This window comes from Apium graveolens, chromosome 5 (assembly GCF_009905375.1).
Source record: "Apium graveolens cultivar Ventura chromosome 5, ASM990537v1, whole genome shotgun sequence".
NCBI classification, from domain to species: domain Eukaryota; kingdom Viridiplantae; phylum Streptophyta; class Magnoliopsida; order Apiales; family Apiaceae; genus Apium; species Apium graveolens.
This window is the reverse complement of record NC_133651.1, coordinates 259,529,186-259,546,915: the sequence shown is the minus strand read 5'-3', so window position 1 is coordinate 259,546,915 and position 17,730 is coordinate 259,529,186. Positions and strand designations below refer to the sequence as shown.

At 38.5% G+C, this 17,730-nt stretch overlaps 1 non-coding gene across 1 annotated transcript; it reads left to right on the top strand.

The window, feature by feature from the left end:
* Window positions 1-16,814: 16,814 nt before the first annotated feature.
* Window positions 16,815-16,921, top strand: LOC141662334 (small nucleolar RNA R71). The gene has a single exon (XR_012550455.1). It is a non-coding gene; the product is annotated as a small nucleolar RNA R71 (small nucleolar RNA).
* Window positions 16,922-17,730: the final 809 nt, after the last annotated feature.

Sequence of the window (17,730 nt, the reverse complement as noted above, 5' to 3'; positions counted from 1 at the left end):
CGGATGTCTCTAAAGCTTCAACGGATAACATCCTTCAACGGATGAGTGCATCAACGGATGAAAGCTTCAACGGATGTTCTGTTGATTAACCGTTGATAAGCGGTAGTTGTACCTACAAACAGAGGCACGTGGGTGAACAGAGATAACTGAAATGTGGCAGCCTAATTTAAGGAACATCAGAAAAAGCAGCCGTTCTACTCTAGTATAAAGAGACATTAAGTCAACAAAGTACTGGAGTGAACTGGAGAAGAAACAAGTGGAGATCTTACTTTATTATTTTATTATATCCTTGTCTTCACTTGTAAACTTGGTAATATATAAACCAAGTAGTAGCTAGTAATTAGATAAGAATTTTTCCTGAGCTGTTTAGAAAAATCTTGAGAGAAAAATTATCTAGTTTGTACTAGGATGCAGCTGTGATCAAATTCTTAGATCACAGAATTTCTGAAATACCATCTCTGGTGGAACAACAAATCCACCAGAAAAGTTTTTAAAGGTTTATTGTGTTCTTTACATTTGTGTTTGAATATATATCTGTCTGTATCAGCTTAAAGCAATTCACACACTTGTTCATCTTGAACACACAGTCTTTATAAACTGCTCAAAACTTGAAAAAGTTTTGAGATTTACATTCAACCCCCTTCTGTAAATCTCATTGTTAGTTCTCTAGAAATAACAATTGGTATCAGAGCAGGCTCTTGACAAACAAAGAGTTTAAGGATCTTGGAATCTAACAAAGATGAGTAAGAAGGATATTGGAGTAAAAATCCCAGTTCTTGACAGAGACAGTTATCACCACTGGAAGGTGAAAATGCACCTTCATCTACTCTCCCAAGATGAAGGTTATGTAAACTGTATTGAGAATGGTCCTCACATTCCCCATAAAGTAGCCGCAGTTGCTACGGCCACAATTGCTGTTGGTCAATCCATTCCAAAACCTAGAGCAGAATGGACAATGGAAGACACAGAAGAAGTCCACAAGGATAAGAAGGCTATGAACATTTTGTTTAATGGTCTTAACAAGGATATGTTTGATAATGTGATAAATTGCTCAACTGCCAAAGAGGTTTGGGACACAGTCCAGCTGCTGTGTGAAGGTACAGAATAAGTAAAAGAGAACAAGATGCAGCTTCTCATTCAACAGTATAAGTATTTTCATTTTGAAGAAAATGAATCTTTAAATGACACATTTAACAGATTCCAAAAGCTGTTGAATGGATTGAAGCTGTATGGTAGAGTGTACCAGGTGAAGGATTCAAATCTTAAATTCTTAAGATCCTTGCCAAAGGAATGGAAACCCATGACTGTCTCCTTAAGAAACTCTCAGGATTATAAGGACTTCACTCTTGAAAGATTATATGGAATCTTGAAGACTTATGAACTAGAGTTGGAACAGGATGAGGTATTGGAGAAGGGGAGAAAGAAAGGAAGTTCAGTTGCATTGGTAGCTGAAAATGAGAGGGAATGCAGACAAGAAACTGTGAGATCTACATCAAACTCCAAAGATGGTACAAGATATCAGGAATCAAGCAAAGGAAAAGAGCAAGTTGCTGAGAATGAAGACAACTCCAGTCAAGATGACTCTGATAGTGTTGATGAGCATCTTGCATTTCTGTCCAGGAGATTTGCAAAGATGAAGTTTAAGAAAAACACTAGAGCCACTAAACCTCATAAGAACATGGTGGACAAATCAAAGTTCAAGTGTTTCAATTGTGGTATAAGTGGACACTTTGCAAGTGAGTGCAGAAAGCCAACCTCTGAAAAGAAGAAATTTGACCAAGTAGATTACAAGAAGAAATATTTTGATCTGCTCAAGCAAAAGGAAAGGGCTTTCATTACTCAAGAAAAAGATTGGGCAGCTGATGGAGAGGAAGAGAATGAAGATGTGGAGTATGTCAACTTAGCTCTCATGGCTGATTCTGAGGAAAATGAAGTTAGTTCATCAAGCAATCAGGTAACAACTCAGGTAATCACTACTGATGTAACACAACTTACTAAAGAAGAGTGCAATGATGCTTTTAATGACATGTCTACTGAATTGTATCATTTGCGTGTGTCTCTTAAATCTCTTGCTAAAGAAAATAGTAGGATTAAAGAGAACAATCTATTTTTAAGTAATAGAAATGCTATGTTAGAAGATAAGTTGATTGACCTAGAGAAAACCAAGCTGCATTGTATATCTGTTGAGAATGAACTAGCTGAATCTATTAAGAAAGTAGAAATACTTTCTAATCAATTAAAGAGAGAGCAAGAGGTGATTAAAGCCTGGAAAACATCTAGGGATGTTAGTGCTCAAATTGCCAAGGTCCAAGGAATTGAATCATTCTGTGAAACTGCCTGGGATAAAAACAAAAAGAAACTGGAATTAATTGATGGGCTGTCAACGGATGTGGAATCAACGGATGATGAAGGTTATCCGTTGAAGGAAGAAAATGAGCATCCGTTGAAGGTTCCTCAATTAAAACAGGCAGATGTTTCTATTAGTGAAAATCTAAAGAAACTCAACAAAAAGTTTGGTTCAACTTCCAAGAACTTTGTTAAAGAAGAAGCAAGCACATCTAAAGATGTCAGTAAGGTGAATATAGGGCACATGACCTTAGAACAGTTAAATAATAGGCTCAAGATGGTTGAGGATAAAAGGAAACTAAAAGAAAATCTAACAGAAATGGGAAGGTAGGTGTTAACAAACATAACAATTACACACCTGATAGGTATGCTCCTAGAAAAAGCTGCGTGCATTGTAGTAGTGTTAATCATCTATCTGCTAATTGCAAATCTATTAAGAAAACCCCCATAACTGTACCCTCTTCCATGCCTAACATGTCTGCATCATCTCTACATGCTATGCCTACTATGTCTCAACAGAATCCTTATGCACATTTTGCAAACATGCCATATTTTAACAATCCTTATCTTGCTGCATTTAGTATGCCTCAAATGCCATACAATATGCCTATGTGGAATAACATGTATGCACAATCCATGCCTTATCATATTCCAAATATGCTAAATGATTCTGTGACTAACCCTACACCTCAACCAACTACATCCAAGACCAAGGTTGACTCAAAGTTACCTAAGTCTAGAGATGCAGGAGGAATGAAGTCTAGGAGAAAGGCTAACAAGAATGGACCCAAGGAAACTTGGGTACCAAAATCAAATTGATTGATTTTATGGTGTGCAGGGAAATAGAAGAAATCTATGGTACTTGGACAGTGGCTGTTCAAGACACATGACAGGAGATTTCTCCCTGCTCACAGAGTTTAAGGAAAGAGCTGGCCCTAGCATAACCTTTGGAGATGACAGCAAAGGGTTTACTATGGGATATGGCTTGATTTCAACAAGGAATGTCATCATTGATGAAGTTGCATTAGTTGATGGTCTCAAACATAACTTACTGAGCATCAGTCAACTATGTGATAAAGGGAATATAGTTTCCTTCAATTCTGAAGCCTGTGTTGTCACTAGTAAGAAAGACAACAAAGTGGTTCTAACTGGAGTTAGAAAAGGAAATGTGTACTTAGCTGACTTCAACTCTGCAAATGCAGAATCTATTACTTGTCTCTTCAGCAAAGCAAGTTCAGTTGAGAGTTGGCTATGGCACAAGAAGCTATCCCATTTGAATTTCAAGACAATGAATGATCTAGTCAAAAAGGACCTAGTAAGAGGAATTCCTCTTGTTGAATTCTCAAGGGATGGTTTGTGTGATGCTTGTCAGAAAGGCAAACAAAGGAAAGCATCATTCAAAAAGAAGCTTGAAACAACAATTGATGAACCATTACAGCTGCTACATATGGATTTGTTTGGACCAGTCAATGTATTGTCAATTGCAAGAAAAAGATATTGCTTAGTGATTGTAGATGATTTCTCAAAGTTTTCATGGGTCTATTTTCTTGGATCAAAGAATGAAGCAAGTGAAATCATTATCAATCACATCAGGCAAGTCAATAATCATCCTGACCTGAAGGTTAGGAATATCAGGAGTGACAATGGAACTGAGTTCAAGAATTTATCAATGAGGCTGTTCTGTGAAGAAAATGGAATCATGCATGAGTTCTCAGCTCCAAGAACACCTCAGCAAAATGGGGTAGTTGAAAGAAAGAACAGATCTTTAATTGAGGCTGCCAGAACAATGCTTGAAAAATCAAAGTTACCAACATATTTCTGGGCTGAAGCTGTTAATTGTGCCTGTTTCACTCAAAATATCTCTTTGATCAATCAAGCTAAAGGCATGACTCCTTATCAGTTGTTCAAGAGAAGAAAACCAACTCTAAACTTTCTTCATGTCTTTGGATGTAAATGCTTTATACTAAGGAATCAATCTGACCATAAAGGGAAGTTTGATGCAAAGGCTGATGAAGGGATATTTGTTGGTTATTCAGATGGAAAATCTTATAGGGTCTACAATCTAAGAACCAACATTGTTATGGAATCTGTGCATGTTGTGTTTGATGATAAAAAGATTGATGGACTAACAGATGAGGGACAATATGAGAGACTCAAATTTGACAACATTGAGATATATTGTGATGATAGTGAAGAGGAGACTGATGGAGATAACACTTCAAAAGGGATTCAAAACATGCCCTTGGATAATGCACAAAATACTGCATCCGTTGAAAGTCAGAATTCTGCATCCGTTGATAGAGGCAATGCAGTATCCGTTGAAAGACATGGTGTATCATCCGTTGAAGTACTAAATGAAGCATCCGTTGATCATAGTTTATCAACGGATAATCGATTTACATCATCAGTTGATAGAACTCCAAGTTCCCTGCAAAGGACCAACAACTCAGGGGGAGTTTCAACTAGTCAACACTCTGTCTCACATCATGACAATACTGAGGCCACCTCATCTAGAGCACATCTTCCACTTCAAAGGAAATGGACCAAGAATCATCCCTTTGAACTGATCATTGGTGATGCATCATCTAAAGTGCAAACAAGAAGAGCTACTCAAGATGAATGTCTGTATAGTAGTTTTCTATCTCAGGAGGAACCTAAGAAAGTGGAAGAAGCCTTATTGGATCCAGATTGGATATTAGCTATGCAGGAAGAGCTAAACCAATTTGAGAGAAACCAAGTTTGGAAGCTGGTACCCAAACCAAAGAACAAGAGTCCTATTGACACAAAATGGGTATTCAGAAACAAGATGGATGAAAATGGCATTATCATAAGGAATAAAGCCAGATTGGTTGCTAAAGGCTATTCTCAGCAAGAGGGAATAGATTTTGATGAGACATATGCTCCTGTTGCAAGACTTGAAGCCATCAGAATTTTTCTAGCCTATGCAGCTCATGCCAATTTCAAAGTCTATCAAATGGATGTCAAGAGTGCATTTCTAAATGGGAAATTAGAGGAAGAAGTCTATGTAAGTCAACCTCCAGGATTTGAAGATCCAAATTTTCCAGACTATGTATATTATCTGTTGAAAGCACTCTATGGACTGAAGCAAGCACCTAGAGCCTGGTATGAAACCTTATCAAAATTTCTTTTGGAGAATCACTTCACTAGAGGTACTGTTGATAAAACTCTCTTCTTTAGGAATGTTAATGGCTCTAGTATACTTGTTCAAATTTATGTAGACGACATAATATTTGGTTCTAAAGATGATAAACTTTGTAAAAAGTTTGCTAAGCTAATGCAAAGTAATTATGAAATGAGCCTTATGGGAGAACTAACCTATTTTCTTGGTTTACAAATTAAACAAGTTAGTAATGGAATTTTCATTAGTCAAACTAAATATATTCATGATCTTTTAAAGAAGTTTGACTTAATGGAATGTTCATCTGCAAAAACTCCCATGGCCACTGCCACCAAACTTGAAGTAAATAAGACTGAAAGGTCTGTGGACATTACAAGTTATAGAGGCATGGTTAGTTCACTTTTATATTTAACTGCTAGCAGACCAGATATAATGTTTGCTACATGTCTGTGTGCTAGATTTCAAGCTGATCCTAGGGAGTCTCACTTAATAGCTATCAAAAGGATTTTCAGATATCTCAAGGGTACAACAAATTTAGGTATTTGGTATCCTAGAGAATCTGGCTTTGATCTAATTGGTTATTCAGATGCAGACTATGCAGGTTGCAAAATAGACAGGAAAAGTACAACAGGCTCCTGCCAATTCCTGGGAAACAAGCTTGTATCATGGTTTAGCAAAAAGCAAAATTCAGTCTCTACTTCTACAGCTGAGGCTGAATACATTGCTGCTGGAAGTTGCTGCTCTCAAGTGTTATGGATGAGAAATCAACTCCTTGACTATGGACTTCATGTTGATAGAATTCCTATCTTTTGTGACAACACAAGTGCCATAGCCATAACAGAGAATCCTGTACAGCACTCAAGAACCAAGCACATTGATATCAAGTACCACTTCATTAGGGAGCATGTCATGAATGGTACAGTGGAACTACATTTTGTTCCAAGTGAACAACAAATTGCAGACATATTTACCAAGCCACTTGATGAATCAACATTCACAAGATTAGTAAGTGAGCTAGGTATGCTTAATTACTCTTAAAATTCATGTCCTTATTGCAATTTGAATTGAAGCCTGAAATATATTAGTTGCTAGAACAAATTTGACTTTTAACAAAGTTTATACCATCAACGGATGTTTCCTATCCGTTGAAAGTCAAAATTGCTCTATCAACGGATATTCATTATCCGTTGAAAGACAAATACATTTCTGGAATTTTTATCCGTCAACGGATAAAACTGAAGTACCTTTCAACGGATGACAATTTGCCTTATCCGTTGAAATGTCACATCAGTCGATTCAGGTGTTTCACAGCCGTTGATTCTATTTTCTTAACCGTTAATACTCATACATACATCTGTATGTATTGGTTTTAAAGGTAGTTGTTAGAATACTTACAGTTTATTCTTAAACGGCTGAAATTCACTAACATATACTTATTGATTAATCTTTTACTAATTTTTTTTTGAAAGCATATAAGCCCTTCTGATTTTTCATTTTTACTTTACGCTTTCTTAAAATTTCAAGCATTTACCATTTTCTCTCTGCAAAACCTTCAAGTTATTCTCTGCAATTTCTACTCACAACAATGGCACCAGTCGTGAAAATTATGTCTCAATCTGGGTTCATCTATGAGAAGAACAATTTCATAGCTTTGGTAGAAAAGAATGAAGCCCATTCAGACTATCACAAAATGATGGACTTCATCAAAAACTGTAAACTTAGCTATGCAATGCTGGAAGCCCCAACGATTTACTGTGAAGTAGTTGAGGAGATTTGGACAACTGCTGAGTTCAACTCCATAGATATGACTATCTCCTTCACTCTCAAAGGTAAAAATCACTGTATTAACTGTGATGATTTACAAGCATGTTTTAAATTACCTGAGAACAATGCCATGACACCACACACTGATAATGATGTATCCAGCATGTTAGATTCCATAGGTTATTCTCTTAACTCTGCTAGTTTAGGGAGTATTAGAAGAAAAGGCCTTAGGAAAGAATGGAGTTTTCTTGGGGATGCCTTTATAAAGGTTTTCTCTGGGAAAATTAGTAATTTTGATGCCATAACTTCATCTCTTGTTAATATGCTCTATATGCTTGTTTCTGATAGGTATTTTAACTTTAGCAACTATGTGATGCTAGAATTGGGTACTAGATTAGGTAACAAAGCTAATAGACCTAATAACATCTATTATGCTAGATTCTTTATGTTATTGGCTAACCATGTTGCTGAAGGTTTGGTCATAATCAATGAGAATAATAAACTTAAGTGCTGGGCACAAGAGAAAAGAGTTCTTGCAGATTTATTGAGAATGGATCTCAACAGCAGTGTGCCATTGGTATATTTACCAATCATGAATGCACCTCAGGTAGGTGAGGTAATTGCTTCTACAACTCCTACTTCTTCCAACCCCTCTATTTCTTTATCTTCTAGTGTGGCCATGAAATCTGTGACAATGCCCCAACAGATTTCTACCAAGGTCACCAAAACTAAACTTTCAAAATCAAAGACAAAGAAAACCACCTCTGTTGTTTCTCAAAAGACAACAGTTGTAACACCAACCATTAACCTTGAGGGGAGTGAACAGGATGTGAGTGGTGAGGGGAGGGGTGAACATCAAAGAAACCCCCAGGATAAGGAAGGAGAGTTAAGTGCTTCCCAAGCTAGCCAAGCCACAGTTTCTCAAAAAGCTGTGGTGGTTGAAAAGGTATCTAGCACATCCCTAGTTGCATCCTCCCAAAAGGATGTTACTATTGAAAATAGTTCCCAACCAGGAACACAGAACAAACGAGGGAGGGACACTGAAGCCAAACACTCACCAACAAAAGCTTTTATTAGAAGAAAGAAGGCTAGAACCCAATCTTCTACACAGGGTGCACACACTGCACAGATACATCCATCTGTATCTATGCCTTCTCAAACTCAGTTTGATGTGGCTCCAATAAATATGGAGTCACAGCCCCATTCTCTCACAATAATCACACATCAATCACCAAACACTTCATCACCATCTCTGGATGTGGATATGTTATTCCCATCAATTCCTGATTCTCCCTCTTTACAGCTCAGGGAGGAGCCCCACTCAAATACAGGTGATCATCATCTCTTAGATGATTTGTTGGATCACCCGCAAATTCTTTCAGATATAATTGAAGGATCTGTGTCACCACATCTCAAATCAATCTACACAGATTCAACAGTTATATCACTTTCAATTTCAACTTCTTTTCCTTCTTCAACGGATATCACTCATCCGTTGACAAGTGGTTGCTCTTCAACGGATAAGCTTAACAGCAGTTATCCGTTGATAACATCAGTTTCACCTTCAACGGATATTCCACATCCGTTGATAGTCTCTCCACACATAACTGAATCAATTCCAAGTGTAGAAGACATGAATACTGTGCAATCACTCTTAGGATTGAGGGAAGGGAGTGAAAATTTGAGTGAGAGGCTGGGTTACTCCCAGGCAAAAGGAGAGATTGAGAGCTCAAAAATGCATGCTATTTCTTCCAGCATGGCAAAAGTAAGTGAGAGGAGTACCACCTTAGTAGGTGAAGGTGAGGGAGTGAGTTGTGTGAGCCAGGGGGAGCCCCTGATGCAAGAAAATAGAGAAAAAGAGAGAAAGGCAGGTACAGTAGATATAAGGGTGGAACCAGCCATTGCTAGTGAGTCAATGATTGTGGATGATGCTGAAAAGGAAAGACAATTTCAGCAACATTACAAAGCTGTAATTGATAACATTTCCTTGGATGCTGACACTTTTACTCATCCTGTGTCAGCCTATCAAATGTTGGCTGCTCAGGGCAATGAGGAGGCAGAAAAGACACTACATCTAGTACACACAACAGAATCTCTTCAAAGGGATAAAGCTGCTATTAACAAGATGCCTTCTACAGCTGGTGAGCCATCTGAGGAATTTGGAGTAAATTCTGATGATGATGACTCTGTTTCTTTTGATGGAAGCATGAACTTAGGGGGAGATGAAGGCCCTAGTTCAATTCCAAATCTACCTGAATGGGCTTTGACAAAGGAGTATAGATCAGGGGAATTCAATGTCTCCTTAGTCAAACAAATCAACACTATTCAACAGGCTATTCAGAACACTTCACATGCAAGTATCAAGGCTATCCTTCAAGCTCACCTGGACTCACTGCATCTCATGAAGTTGCAGCAAGTAAAGCAGAATCTGAGTATGGATGATCTCAGGAAGGATATTGCTGACTTGAAATCCTACAGTTCTGAAAAATTGGATTCAGTCATGCCCTATGGTACATTGCAGGACTTGGTTTTGAGATTGAAAAAGGAATCAGTTACTGAGAAAAGGCTGGCCAAGTTGGAAGACAGAGTTCAAGTTATTGAAGATTCTGTGGCCACCATTCTTCACAACCAACAATCTCAAACCAGTCTCCTAATGCAGCTGGCAAAAGCACAAGGCTTGACCCCTCTTCTTGATGATAACAAAAAGGGGGAGAGTAAAAGGGAAGGGGAAGGAGAGCCATCTACAAAAATCAAAATATCTAAAGTGCTAGTTCCTGCCATCACTACTTCTCCAATCATTCAAATCAAAGGAAAGCCTGATGGAATTGATTTGATTCAGCTAGCAGCAGCTGTAATTCAAGTGAAAGAGCAAAGGAGGAGAATTGATGAAAGGTTGCAACTGTTGTTTGGCTCTACACAAGATAAATCAACATCTGTGAAATATAGCACAAAGATTGAACCAATCAACATGGAGCTCAAGCCAGTAGGGAGACATAAGGATGGAGAAGCTTCTTCCAAAGAACTACAAGCTATAATTCTCAAGCCCAATAAAAGATCCAATAAGGACTCTACAAAGAATCCTTTAAAAGAAGTGGACTTTCCTCCTCCAAAAGCTGATGAGAACAAGCTTTTAGGTAGGAGTATTGCTTATCTCAAAGAGACCACGGATGAGGCTGTAAGGAGAAATAGGGCTATTATCTCTAGAGAGGGAAAGAGCATATGTGTGATGCAAGGACATCCCAAATTCTCAATAGCCAAGAAGGAAGAAGTCAAGCAACTAAAGGCTGACAAAAGAGCACAAGCAAAGCTTGAACAACAGCTAAAGTCAAGTCAAGTTGAAGAAGAGAAAGGAATTGAAGTCAGGGGTGAAGACAAGATTGCAAACCTAGATGAGGTTTTTGGGAGTATATTTGGTGAGAGTATGGAAGAAAGAGAGGAATGGTAGAAGGGAAACAGAAGAAAGGCCAAGGCACATAGAAGGAGTGAAGATAATACTGAAGTAACCAAATCTATATCTAAACCACTACCTTCCATACCTGAACCTCTTGTTGCTAATCCCACTATAAACATCCATGGTGAACCAATCATTCCAAAAGAGGAACCTATTGATTGGGACACCATCAAATTGCCTACCTTTCTAACCACTCTTCCACTACCAAAGAAACAGAAAAGAAAACCCAAATCTACACCTCCCATAACCTCTAAGAAATTCACTCAAAAACAAAAGCCTAAGCCTAAGCCATCCATTTCTAAAGATGATTATGTTCACATCTGTGACATAAAAGAAATTTCAGACATTGAACTCTATCTGGATGAGCTGGAGGATGTAAGAGGAATAGCTGCTTACAGACAGCTACCAGAGAGATTAGTGTTCAGATACAAAGGAGCTGGGGAAAGAACATGGCCTCTCCACAGGATTCTGAATGAAGGCTACTCTACCTTGATTAGAGTCTTTTCAGCTATACAAAAGGATTCTGGCTTTACCAGAACTGCCAAGACTGAAATTCTCAACAAGATTGCCAATATAAGGAAAACTTGGAGGGAGCCCAATGCTTTACCCAGGACTTTACTCATTCAAGAAAGGGGAATTACAATTCACAAATCACCTCATTGGTTGATGGAATTTAGAGATGATAAAGGAGTCAGAAGATTTTTCAGACTTAAAGACCAACTCAAGATTGCCAGCAATGAAACTCTCAAGGAAATGTAATCTAAGTTGGATATCAGTGTTGAAAATGAAGCTGAATTCTTCAGACAACTCCAACTCCAAATTGAGGAAAATGACAAAGGGCTAGGAAAGAAAACCAGGGAACAAAGAAGAAAAAGATGATTTGCTCAGGCTAAAGGAGTATCCTTGGAAATACTGTAAATCTTCAATTTCCTCCTAGTACATACATTTTTGCAGCATTTTCAAATTTCTACTTAGTTTCAATTCATATATCTGTTAAGTGTTTTGTTATCATCAAGTTAACCCTGAATTTATGCCTACAATTCTTATAGACATAAATAGGGGGAGATTGCTAGGAATATATGTGCATTAGTTTGATGATATGTTTAACAAAACACTTAAGTAGAAATTCAGTGTCTATAGCCTCAACGGATAAGACCACTTTGGCTATCCGTTGATGGTGTAGCTTTACTTAGAAATAAGTCTAGTGTTGTAGCATATTTCAGTCTCTGTATTTAAGATGTAATTCTTAGAAGTTGAGAGAAACTATGAGTCATGTTGACTACTAGAAGATATGCAGATAGGAAGGCCAATTGTAAATATTTCATGCCTTGTAATTTTGTATAAATGAAGTGGTATCAACGGATGACTTAAAGACCTTCAACGGATGAGAAGCTAAGCTTCAACGGATGTCTCTAAAGCTTCAACGGATAACATCCTTCAACGGATGAGTGCATCAACGGATGAAAGCTTCAACGGATGTTCTGTTGATTAACCGTTGATAAGTGGTAGTTGTACCTACAAACAGAGGCACGTGGGTGAACAGAGATAACTGAAATGTGGCAGCCTAATTTCAGGAACATCAGAAAAAGCAGCAGTTCTACTCTAGTATAAAGAGACATTAAGTCAACAAAGTACTGGAGTGAACTGGAGAAGAAACAAGTGGAGATCTTACTTTATTATTTTATTATATCCTTGTCTTCACTTGTAAACTTGGTAATATATAAACCAAGTAGTAGCTAGTAATTAGATAAGAATTTTTCCTGAGCTGTTTAGAAAAATCTTGAGAGAAAAATTATCTAGTTTGTACTAGGATGCAGCTGTGATCAAATTCTTAGATCACAGAATTTCTGAAATACCATCTCTGGTGGAACAACAAATCCACCAGAAAAGTTTTTAAAGGTTTATTGTGTTCTTTACATTTGTGTTTGAATATATATCTGTCTGTATCAGCTTAAAGCAATTCACACACTTGTTCATCTTGAATACACAGTCTTTATAAACTGCTCAAAACTTGAAAAAGTTTTGAGATTTACATTCAACCCCCCTTCTGTAAATCTCATTGTTAGTTCTCTAGAAATAACACGATCACTCATCATTGATTATGAATCTTGGAGTCCCAAATCGTGTTAATATCTGCTTATGAAGAAAATTAAGCAATACATTCACATCATTCATCGGCAAAGCTTTAACTTCAACCCATTTTGACACATAATCGATCACCAACAAGATATACTGATTATTACAAGATGAGACAAACGGCCCCATGAAGTTGATTCCCCAAACATCGAAGACCTCAACCTCGAGAAGCACATTAAGAGGCATCTCATCCCTTTTGGACATATTACCCATATGCTTGTATCGATCACACTTCAAAACAAAGGATTGTGCATCCTTAAACAAAGTAGGCCAGAAGAATTCCGTTTGAAGAACACGAGCTGCTGTCTTCTCTCCACCATAGTGGCCTCCATAAATAGTTGAATGACAGTCTCCCAAGATTCCCTCCGTTTTGCTGTACAGAATACATCTCCTGATGATTTGGTCAGCTCCTTGCCTAAACAAATATGGTTCATCCCACATGTACCACTTCACCTCATGAAGAAACTTCTTCCTTTGAGCGTATGACAAGTCTGGAGGCATGATATTACTCACAAGGTAGTTCACAATGTCTGCAAACCACGGTTCTTCCTCTTGCACTCCAAACAGCTGCTCATCGGGAAAAGACTCATTTATCAATGTCTTATCCTGTGAAGTTGCACTTGGATCTTCCAAATGAGAGAGATGATCAGCGACTTGATTCTCAGTACCCTTTCTGTCCTTGATCTCCAATTCAAACTCCTGAACAAAAGAACCCATCTAATCAATCTAGGCTTCGAGTCCTTCTTCAAGATGAGATATCGAATCACAGCGTGATCAGTGAAAACTGTCGCCTTCGTCCCAAGCAAATAAGATCGAAACTTCTCAAAGCCATAGACAATGGCCAAAAGTTCTTTCTCAGTAGTAGTATAATTCAGTTGAGCATCATTTAGGGTCTTACTATCATAGTAGACCACATAAAATATGTTGTTCTTTCTCTGCCCAAGAACTGCTCCAATTGCATAGTCACTTGCATCGCACGTCATCTCAAAAGGTTCATTCCAATCAGGTGCAGTTATGACAGGTGCCGTGATTAAACTCTTCTTCAAGAATTCAAAAGCAGCTAGGCACTCGTCATCAAACTTGAACGAAACATCCTTCTCCAGAAGATTGCACAAGGGTTTAGAGATTTTTGAGAATTCCTTGATAAACCGCCTATAGAAACCCGCATGACCAAGAAAGCTGCGAACTTTCTTAACATAAATTGGCGGGGGAAGATTTTCAATGACCCCTACCTTGGTTTTGTCTAACTAAAGATCCTTACTAGAGACCTTGTGACTAAGAATAATACCCTGTCGTACCATAAAGTGATATTTCTCCCAGTTGAGAACCAGGTTGGTCTCAACACACCTTTTAAGAACGTTGCCAACATTCTGCAAGCACTCATCAAATGAATTGCCAAACACAAAGAAGTCATCCATGAACACCTCCATATTCTGACCAATCATGTCAGAGAAAATAGCCATCATGCATATCTGAAAATGTGGCCTGTGCTCCACACAAACCAAAAGAAACTCTTCTGAAGGTGAAAGTACCAAATGGACAAGTAAAGGTAGTCTTTTCCTGATCTTCTGGAGTGATACAAATCTGATTATAGCCCGAATAGCCATCCAGAAGACAGTAGTAATCATGTCCAGCCAATCTGTCATGTATTTGATCAATAAAAGGGAGAGGGAAGTGATCCTTTCTCGTGGCCTTGTTCATCTTCCTGTAATCCATGCAAACTCTCCACCCTATGACTGTTCGAGTAGGAATGAGCTAATTTTTTTCATTAGAAACAACGGTGATACCTCCTTTCTTTGGTACACACTAAACTGAACTCACCCAAGAACTGTCAGAAATGGGATAGATGATCCCTGCATCCAGCCATTTGAGAATTTCCTTCTTCACAACTTCTTTCATGATCGGATTGAGCCTTCTCTGTTGCTCAACAGTAGGCTTGCTACCTTCCTCTAGAAGAATTTTATGCATGTAATAAGAAGGGTTGATTCCCTTAATATCTGCTATAGTCCATCCAATTGCCGACTTGAACTCTCTCAAAATTCTTAAGAGTTTTTCCTCATCACTACCTGAAAGGTCAGATGTAATAATAACAGGAAAAGTAGATGCATCACCTAAAAATACATACCTTAAGTGTTCAGGCAATGGTTTAAGCTCAAGTGTAGGAGCTTCCTCAATAGATGGCTTGAGGCGCTTTGTAGATTTGTTCAGCTCCTCCATTCCAAGAGATTCAAAAGGCATATCCATCTTCCGCTTCCAGATGAAGCATTCAGATATTGCAACTTCTCATCACCTTCATCATCTTCACTATCTAAATTCCCCAACAAGGCCTTTTCTAAGGCATCAGACCTTAGCAATTGATCAAATTCTGAAGTAACCACAGAATCAATCAACTCCACCTTTAAGCACTCCTCATTTTCTGTAGGAAATTTCATGACATTGAACACATTAAAATTTACATCCTGATCCAGCACTCGCATGGCGAGCTCACCCTTCTACACATCTATCAAGGTTCGGCCAGTAGCCAAAAAATGTCTTCCCAAAATTATGGGAATCTTCTTATCCTTCTCGAAATCAAGAATTACAAAATCAGCAGGAAATATGAGTTTATCCAGATTGACCAAAACATCCTCAACAATGCCTCGTGGATATGTAATAGAACGATCAGCCAACTACAAGGTCATATAAGTAGGCTTTGGATCAGGTTAGTCCAACTTCTTGAAGATTGACAAATGTATAAGATTGATGCTAGCTCCCAAGTCACATAAGCATTTGTCAAATAACACTCTTCCAATGGTGCAAGGAATAGTAAAGCTTCCAGGATCTTTAAATTTTGGAGGGAACTTCTGTTGTAGCACATCACTGTATTCCTCCGTGAGAGCAACTGTCTCTAAGTCATCAAGCTTCACCTCCCGAGAAAGTAAACCTTTCATAAACTTCGCATAACTAGGCATCTGTTCAAGAGCTTCAGCGAAAGCTATGTTTATATGAAGTTTCTTGAACACCTCCAGAAACTTCTCAAACTGCTTATCCAACTTTTTCTTCTGCAACCTTTTAGAAAAGGGAGGTGGATGATAAATTTGTTTCTCCCCTGTATTACCCTCAGGAGGAGTGTGTTTAACAGTAGTCTTCCTTGGTTCCACTTAAACTTCCTTCTGCACTTCTTCTTCAGCTACAGCTTCTTCATCCGAAACTTGAGAGTGTTTGAGATTTGCAACCTTCCCATACCTCAATGTAATTGCCCTTACCTGCTCCTTAGCTTCTCTCTTTTCTGGAGCTTCAGTGTCACTAGGGAGTGTACCAGGTTGACGATTTTGCAAGACATTAGCAATTTGCCCAATTTGATTTTCCAAGATCTTGATAGAAACCGCTTAGCTCTTGTATATGAGCCTCAACTCCTCCAATTCATATTTTTTATTAGACTGTTGCAGCTGGAGTTGTTGCCTTGGTGCATATTGTGGTTGCTGAAAACCAGGGGGGTTGTAGTGCTTTGCTGGATACTGCTGATAAGGCTACTGAACCGTATTCTGAGTGCTGCTCCAGCTAAAGTTAGGATGATTGCGGTTGTTAGGATGATAGGTGGCTGGCACAGGTTGCTATGACCTCTGAAAGTTGCTCACAAACTGAGCTCATTAACTAGAAATAGCACACTGCTCCATCTCATGGGCACCAACACAAAGCTCACAGACACTAGTGATGTGATTAACCCCATGATTAGCCAAAGAATCCACCTTCATCGTCAAAGCCTTAAGCTGAGCAGCTATAGCACTAGCTGTATCTAACTCCAGAATTCCTGTTACCTTGCCCTGAGATAAACTCTGAGTAGGATTCTAGTATTTATTTGCAGCCACTAGTTCAATCAATTCATAAGCTTCATCATAACTTTTAGCCCACAAGGCTCATCCTGATGCTGCATCAAGTATGGGTCTAGAAGTAGCACCCAAACCATTATAGAAACAGTTAATGATCATCCAGTCAGGCATCCCATGGTGATGACACTTCCTAAGCATCTCCTTTTAATGATCCCAAGCCTCACATAAAGATTCTCCAGATTGCTGAGCAAATTGAGTAAGTGCGTTTCTGATCGCAGCAGTCTTCTCCATAGGAAATAATTTAGTTAAAAAACTTTTGAGCAAGATCCTCCCATATGGTGATAGACCCTGGTGGTAGAAAATGTAACCATCGCTTAGCTTTATCCCGCAGAGAGAATGGGAAAAGCCTCAACTTAATAGCATCTTCGGAAACTCCATTGAACTTGAAAGTGTCGCAGATCTCGATAAAATCTCTGATGTGCATATTGGGGTCTTCTGTCGGAGAACCCCCAAAGCGAACTGAGTTCTGTATCATCTGAATAGTGCTCGACTTGATCTCAAAGGTATTAGCCGAGATGGCTGGTCGAACGATGCTAGACTGAATATCATTGATCTTCGGTTGAGAGTAGTCCATCAAAGCCTTTGGATTTGCTTCTAGTTCTCCCATTGCAATAAGAACCTCTTCTTCTTTCTCAACTAAGATCTCTTCTTCAACTTTCTCCTGGACTACAACTTCTTCCTCAGCTTGATCCAGTGTTCTCTAATGAGACCGAGAACGAGTATGCATACACGCTAGCTAGAGTACCTGAAACATGACAAGATATTTAGTAAGTAACAATGTCCGAGTCACTGAACTTTAAACGACCAATGATGATAAACATATAAACTAAAAATTAACACCGAAATCCCCGACAGTGGCGCCAAAAACTTGTTAGGGCTGAAACACGCGCTAATATTCACGAAAGTATACACGTTCGCAAGTAATATAGAATAAATTCTAGTTCGTTCCCACATGGACTAGTTTAGGTTAATTTCAATCAATGTATCTATGTAACAATGGTATGGCTATTATCCAATGCTAAGAT